We start from the raw sequence: 8,206 nt of genomic DNA on the forward strand, positions 1-8,206 counted from the left end.
GAATGACTTGACATATATCAGCTCCTATACCAACACGCAGCGTAACTTAGAATGCAGAAAAGCTCAGGCTTGGGCAGCTCTCCATTCACACCCTCCATAATGTTTGGAGATCTCCAATTTGAAGGCAGAGTAAGCCAAGGGTCTTCAAAACTATGATTGAGTTGATCCTTCTCTTCGGGTGCAAATCCTGGACCTTGATCCAAACATTGGAGAAATCACGAGATGGTACCAACATCCGATAGCTTCGAAAAGTTCTGAACGTTTCTTGGCAAGATCATATCAAGAATAGGGATCTGTATATTTCTTTGACTTGCATCTTTGCTATTGTAAGGGAATGCTGCCTTCACCTTGCTGCTCATGTGATGCAACATGAAGAACTTGCAAAGAAGGTTCTACCCTGGAGAAGGGGACGGCTCCTCACTACCCTGCGAGACATCATCGAGAAAGACACCAGCTTGAAGGGCATTTGTTTAGTCAATACTATGTCTCATCGAGCATCCTGGAAAGATCTCATCAGGCCATCACAATAAGTGGATGCTAAAAGGAGGAGGTCAGGTCAGGTCAGGTATGAGAGCATGCGCCAGAGCAGCGCGTCGCTGCGTCCACTTTCTGCACTCCTGTCCACTCCAGGGGCTTCCGTCTGGCCATCCCCCAGGCAGATGCCTGGCCCATCCCAATCTCCTTGAGATGCCAATCAACCTGCTGCAACCAGGAGGCACGTGGTCGGCCCATTTCCTCCTCCACTCACGAGACTCCCTTGCTGAGAGAATCGGGTGAGCAGGATTAGCGTAAGGAAAACGAGCCACAAGTCCATACAGCCACAGCTGACACTCATGGACTATGCAGGTAACAAATCTCATTTGAGTCTCTCTCAGCAACCGCTCGTTGGACACAAAGTCCGACCAGCGATAGCCAAGGATTCTCCGAAGAGACCTGGTACCAAAGGAATTAAGTCTCCGTCTCAGATCCTTGGTCAGAGTTCAAGTCTCACATCCATAGAGCAAGACTGGAAACCCAAGGACCTGAAGACTCGGACTTTCGTTCTACCGCACAGGTACCGGCAGTGCAACACCCCATTATCCAGTGAATCCATGACTCCCCAGGCCCGACCCAGACGTCTATTGACCTCTGACTCACAGCCAGCGGAGACATGAATATCACTGCAGAGGAAAGTGAATCTCTCCATGACCTCAACATCCTTACCTCAAACAGGCACAGACAGGACAGCAGCATCCAAGATGTCATTGAAAGCCTGGATATTAGTTTTGACCCAGGAAAACCGCAATCCCAGTGGCTCCGACTCCTCATTCAGCACCTCGAAGGCCCCCAAAATGATATCTAAAGCCTCCGCAAAGATGACTGCATCATCTGCGAAATCAAGGTCAGAGATCTTGACATTCCAAAACGATGCACCGCAGGCTTGATCTCTCCGCCATCCTCCCTAGAATCCAGTCCATACAAGTGCTGAAAAGTGTGGGAGCCAGTCCACACCCTTGACGAACTCCAGTAACAACTGGAAATAAGTCAGAGATGGTACCACCACATCTCACAGCACTCTCAGTACCATCGTAGAGCTCAGACATCAGATCGATCAGTTTTGGTGGCACCCCACAAAGTCCAAGACTCCTCCGGAGGGTATCCCGATTCAATGAATTAAACGCTTTCCAGAGATCAACATAAGCTGCAAGCAGCCCTTGCTGAAACTCTCGTCTGCGTTCGGTGAGGACCCGAAGAGCAAGGATACGGCAATCATTGACCTCTTTGGTGTAAAGCCTGACTGCTCTGGACGCTGGTGCTCAAGCAGATGGTGGCGAACCCTATCAATAATTATCCGAGCAAAGACCTTGCCCGGCACTGAGAGCAGCGTCACCCCTCAGTAGTTGTTGCAGTCTTGGCGATCACCCTTCCCTTTCCAGAGAGGGACAACAAGGCCTCTCTTCCAGTCATTTGGGATGATGCCTGTGTTCCAGGCAGAGCACAGAACTGCATGCAACGACACAAGTGTAGCATTTCCACCAGCCTTGAGAAGTTCAGGATGGATGCCACAGATCCCTGGAGCTTTACCCCATTTCAACCGGTTCACTGCAGCCTGTGTTTCCACAAACGAAGGTGGACCACAGTTGATTAGAGGGTCAGCTTCAGGGATTGTAACACCCCTGACATCCAAATCGACAGCTGCTGGATCAGCCTGGTACAACGGCTCAAAGTAACCGGCCCAGGGGACCTTCACTTCGGACTCCTCTGTCAAGAGTATACCACCCTCTACTCTCACTGCAGTACACCGAGGGATGGGCTTGGATGAACGCAATGCGTGAATTCCCCTGGAAGCAGGACGACAATCCCTTGACCACAGGTGATGCTCTACCTCCTCACAGATTCCTCGCACATAGGCCTCCTTGTCCACCCTTAGCGCACGTACAGTTTTACACCTCAGCTCTACCATTCAGCCTGGCCCTGCGACTCTGGTCAATGGTATCCAGTGTCCCTTGAGAGACAAAATTCTTCTTCGCCCTACGGTGAGTTCCGACATCCACTGGCAACATCAAGGACGGTATGTGCAGTCCTTTTCTGTGGTTCGGGACCCTTTCACGGCTCCACTGAACTCTTGCTGATAAAGATGATACAGCACAGGAAGAGCTTGTACAGCTCCAGCAGGTTTCAGGAGCGCAGACTCTTGCACAGACAAATTCGTTGTCGACATTCTGGTGCAAAATGCTGCCGTCGTACCCGACCCTGTCACGGCACGCCATTAAGGTTCTCATGCCATATCCTTCATCATACTTTTGTGAGCAGTCGTTCTCCACCATGGTGGTGATTAAAACAAAGTACAGAAATCGCCGAGAAATGGAGCATGATATGATCCTGGCATTGTCATCTATTTCTCCACGAATGGAGAAGTTGGTTTCTGAAAAACAGGCTCATCCTTCTCACTGATATATCTAAATGTCATTTGGACTAAACTTCTGAAACATTCAACTGTACTATTTGGATACTGTCGGCTTATTCTCCATTTACTCGTCTATGAAAACATGACGATGGTGAATAAAGTAAACAGTAAATTTTCTTGTGTCATATGAAATCTTATCTTATATATTATGAATTGGGTTTTGAATCTTTTGGGTCACGCGATGTAGAGAGGTTCTGAAATTGGGTCGCCACTAAAAAAAAGTTTGAAAACCACTGCTCTAGTTCATAAGCACTCAGTATCTCGGTTTTGAAGTCTTCAGTTGATGGGCAACTTTCACAAGTTCTGAAATACCATGCCGGTTGTGCTGGGTTACAAACTATGCATGCTATCACATGATGATAGCTAGGAAGTTCGGCTATCTGTGGCATTTTGGAACCAAACATCATGATTTTCACATTTTGATGTATCGTACATACAGATACACTGTGTGTACCGCCTGAACCGGCCAGGACACACTCCGAGGGACAGAGCACGACGAACTTCGCGAATCCAACTTTGAAGCCAGGGTTCTTCTCTTTGAATTTCTGAAACAGTCCATTGAGATTGTTTAGTTCCGGGCACTTTTGAATTTTGTCTTTTCCATGTACATTCCTGACCACCACACAGTCCTTTTTCCCCAGCATTATTCGGCTGACTTCATCACTTCGGTAAAATTCGGTTACGGCGGATTTCACTTCGTCAGGCAATATTTCACCCTGTTTGGGATTTGGAGACGATAGCATACCATTTTCTTTCTCTAAACTTTTGGCTTGCACAGCCATTCTTTGGGAGCAACTGAATTCACTCATCATCCCTCTGATGCTCATATTCCGAGCAAATATTGTCAGTATACGTATTTGCTCTGAACGGCTCGAAACAACGTATTTTTCTTTCAGGCTTTTGATCACCTCTGGCATGCAGTTTTCATCACATTTTGACGCTGTATTTTGTGTTTTCTCCGCAGTGCTTGGTCCAGCAACTAGTTCTAACTTCTTTCGCACAGAATCTTCCACTTTACTTTGCTTTTCAGGAACGTACCCTGGGTTCCTTTCCGGCTTTCGTTTGTCGACTGGGCTTTCGCCGATCATCGATAATGACTGGTTTAATAGGTCAACTTCTGCTTCTCGCTCAAAAACCTCCTCGTCCTCATCTGTCGAAATATATTCTGCAATGCCTTCGATAGTACCTTCTAATGATAATTTTGAACTGGTCGAAGATGATTCTTCAATATGCTCTGGTGACAACTGAGAAAGTTTTTTTCTGCACGAAGTACAAAGACTCTCATCTTTTTTCACCTTTGAAGAAAATTTCATCAACATATCATTTGACACATTGCGAAGATCTTTTCATTGTTTCGTTTTATGGCAGCTGAACGGATCGCAACAGCATGTTCGGTACTCCTTTCAATCTTCAGTCGCCAGCTTACTGCAAAATATGCAAAAACTGCGATTATCCCATTTATAACTTAATTCGATGATGGTTATACAAAAAATGTACACTTAAAAATCAAGACACATAAGGCAGAATAATTTTTCGCAAATGATACAATATATATATATATATATATATATATATATATATATATATATATATATATATATATATATATATATATATATATATATATATATATATATAAATAACAGTCCAGAGATTATGATTGTCAATTTCAGAAATAGTCGCCTGCCAGCAGGTGACGTCATTGGAACGATGACGGCAAATGTCGCCCAATGTCGAATCAAGAATTAGTGATATGTGGATCCTGAACAATAAAACCATCATCACACTTGAACCCATTGAGATCCCATTTTAATTTATGCTGAGGTGTTGGAGTATATATATGAAGGGGTATTCTCACATGAAAAAAAATCGGGACCATCGGTTTGGCTGGGGAGCAGGGGCCCAAGGTCAAAGGGCGCCCCAAACTATAACTTTTTGAATTACCGTTTCGGAGTGATTTTACTTTACGCGATTCGAAAGATCTCGCTTTTACGAGCATTTTGATATCAAGATCATCCAAATCGGACCACAACCTGTGATATGGCCACTGGAAGAATGTGGGTCAACCAGGGGCACCCAAATTGGGGGGAGGGGGGCTAAAATGGGCCCCGATTGGCCCCCAGGTCTGAAGATTGACACAGTATTTTACCGTGGATACAAACACTTGCACAAAAAAAGAGTGAAATCTAACATGATGTGTCAAAATTTCACTGAAAAATGTGTGCCCTTGACATAGAACGCACCACTTGGGAGCTTCTGTCCTGGGGGCCCAGCGACCAAGTTGTCTGTCAGTGCTGATTTTGTACTCAGGGGACCTGGTACTACCATTCTGCGTTGGTTTTAGCCGTTCCGCTGTTCGGTTGAGCTTGCGCAACCAAAGGAAACCCGAACTCGGGAGCATCTGTCCTGGGGGCCCAGCGACCAAGTTGTCTGTCAGTGCTCCTTTTGTACTCAGGGGACCTGGTACTACCATTCTGCGTTGGTTTTAGCCGTTCTGCTGTTCGGTTGAGCGGGCGTGATTTTTGCGGCATCTAATTAGCGTCTGCCACCGGTAGTCCAGCGGCGAAATCATCTGTCATTGTTTATACCGTGTTACAAGCTATACGAATAATATCAGAAACCTACTTGGGGCCGTTCCACTGCCAGGTTGAGCTAGCGCCGATTATGCGATACGGATATTGACCACAGATATACGGATATTGACGATACACAGAATGTCAACCCAGCAGCAGTGTCCCGGCAGACGCAGAGTTCTGAGGTGAGAATATCATCTGGCATCTTACCATGAGGACGGCAATTGTTCCCCTCTTCGGTTGAGCTTAGCCCCGTGGCCTCCCGGTCTATTGGGGGTATGGAGGGATGAAGAATGTTATAAATAGAGAGCGAAGAAGAAAGGATGAGGAATTCGTAAAATGTCACATTTGCTCAATGTGGACCAGCTCAACAATGGGGGAAGCAGAGGGGGTTTTTTTGATTTTTTTTTGGGGGGGGGGCGTTTTCTTGTTGTTTTTTTTTGTACCTTCACTCGTTTGAGCGAACACATAATATATAATAATCTAACCCTAACCCTAACAGCTAACCCTAACAGCTTTTGTCGTCAAATCATGAGGTTGGCGTCTTTGCCTTGGAGGGAGCGGTTGAGGATATTGAGATGTTCAAAGATGTCAACGAGATAGCACAGTTCTGACAGCCAATAGTCCGACTCAAGCAACGCTACCCATGCCGTTTAACCTTGTGTGCGTAGGAACTCCTTCAGTTCATCTTTGAGCTCGTAAACACACTGAAGAAGGTTTCCTGGAGATAACCATCCGACTTGAGTGAAGAATAGTAAATTATTATGGTCGGCGTCCATCTCCTGGCAGAATAGCCTGAATAACCTAGTGTTGAGGGTGCTCGATTTGATGCGATTCACCATTTTTACGACTTCTGAGAGCATACTCTGCAAGGTTTCTGGCAAAGTACGAGAGGCGAGTGCTTCTCGGTGAATCATGCAGTGTACCATGGAGGTCTGAGGAGCCACCTCAAGCAATTTAGCTTTGAATCCAGAACGCACTCCTAACATTGCTGGCGTGCCGTCTGTTGTAGAACCGAGCAACTTTCCGAAGTCCAGATCATGGTCACGATAAAACTGCTCTACTTTTCCAAAAATGTCCTCGCCTTTGATGGTGGCCTCCAATGGTTTGATGAGCAGAGGCTCATCGACAAAGTTATCAGCCTTGATGAAGTGGACCCAGACGATGAGTTGCGCATACGATGCGATATCAGTAGACTTGTCCAACTGTATGGCGTGCCACGGCGATTCCTTGATCTTCTGTACGACCTGAGCCGTTACGTCCAGACTCATATCTTCAATTCTGCGTTGGATGGTGTTGTCAGAGAGGGGTATAACTGCCAGTTTCTTCGCAGCTTCCTCCCCAACCATCAGAGATACCATGTCCTTTGCACATGGCAGCACGAGTTCTTCCGCAATGGAGTGAGGCTTTTTAGTCTTGGCAACATGGAGCGACACTCGATACGAGGCCTCTAATGCCCGAGAATTGGTCTGATGGCATGTACCCTCTCTGTCAAGACACGTATTCTTGAGTGCAAGAAGTTTCCTCTCAAAGAACTCTCTCTCCTTACCCTGATAAGGCGCATGTTTTGTAGTCAAATGCCTCTGCAACTTATTTTGTTTCATAGACTCCGTAGAAAGCACTTCGAAACAAATCACACATTGAGGCCTCTATGCCCCACTTTTATCCACCACGTAGTAAAATCCAAGGTCCAGAAATTTATCCTGGTAAGAACGTTCTCGAGATTTGCTGGTGGCCGGTGCTGCCTTCACAAATAAGGTCTCGAGTCGTACGTGGAGACGTGAATAGACGTTAATGATAGTCAGAGTCTGAGTCTGAGAGGCCGTGGATCAAACCACTAATTTCCCGCCAAAATGAACCGCTCTTCAGCGAGCCCGCGCATTGGCTGGATCCCATTCCAAGCATCATGTTGCGCCGGTTCCCATTCTTTGAACGAACCGTTTATATTACATCCCGTAAAAGCGAACACCGATCGTAAATAGACAATTTTTTTCATTGCAAGCGGACGCCCGCGACCCCACGAAATTTGTTCGGCGACCCCACTTGGGATCGTGCCCCCGGGTTTGAAAAACCAAGGACTATATATCAGGGAAATAGTGCTCGAACTGTTCAATGAGCGACTGAAGGTGATGTGCTTTCTCCCCAGAAAGACTGTCGAGCTCAGTATCATCGTACTGGGAGGTGGTTAGATGCTCCACCAGACGGGGGAAAAGGCTGAAGCGCTTAACAGTTGCTTTGTCTGCCAGTAATTTTAGAGTCGCCAGAAATCCGCTCATTTTGTCGTGAAAAATCACGAGGTTGGCGTCTTTGCCTTGGAGGGAGCGGTTGAGGACATTGAGACGTTCAACGATGTCAAGGAGATAGCACAGTTCTGACAGCCAAGAGTCCGAGTCAAGCAACGCTACCCATGCCGTTTTCCCTTGTGTGCGTAGGAACTCCTTCAGTTCATATTTGAGCTCATAATCACACAGAAGAAGGTTTCCTCGAGACAACCATCTGACTTGAGTGTAGAATAGTAAATTCTCATTCTTCTGGTCGGCGTCCATCTCCTGGCAGAATAGCCTGAATAACCTAGTGTTGAGGGCGCTCGATTTGATGTGATTCACCATTTTTACGACTTCTGAGAGCACGCACTGCAAGGGTTCTGGCAAAGTACGAGAGGCGAGCGCTTCTCGGTGAATCATGC

General features: G+C 46.5%; 1 pseudogene across 1 annotated transcript in view; it reads right to left on the reverse strand.

Moving 5' to 3' along the window:
- Positions 1-5,744, reverse strand: part of LOC147009965 (uncharacterized) — a 65,205-nt pseudogene extending 59,461 nt beyond the window's left edge. The window contains exon 1 of the transcript XR_015053075.1: positions 5,731-5,744. The product of XR_015053075.1 is annotated as an uncharacterized LOC147009965 (transcript). The remainder of the gene's footprint in view (positions 1-5,730) is intronic.
- Positions 5,745-8,206: the final 2,462 nt, after the last annotated feature.

The sequence above is a fragment of the Eptatretus burgeri genome, chromosome 17 (assembly GCF_056783735.1).
Source record: "Eptatretus burgeri isolate ZD-2024b chromosome 17, Ebu_testis_v1, whole genome shotgun sequence".
Lineage (NCBI taxonomy): Eukaryota > Metazoa > Chordata > Myxini > Myxiniformes > Myxinidae > Eptatretus > Eptatretus burgeri.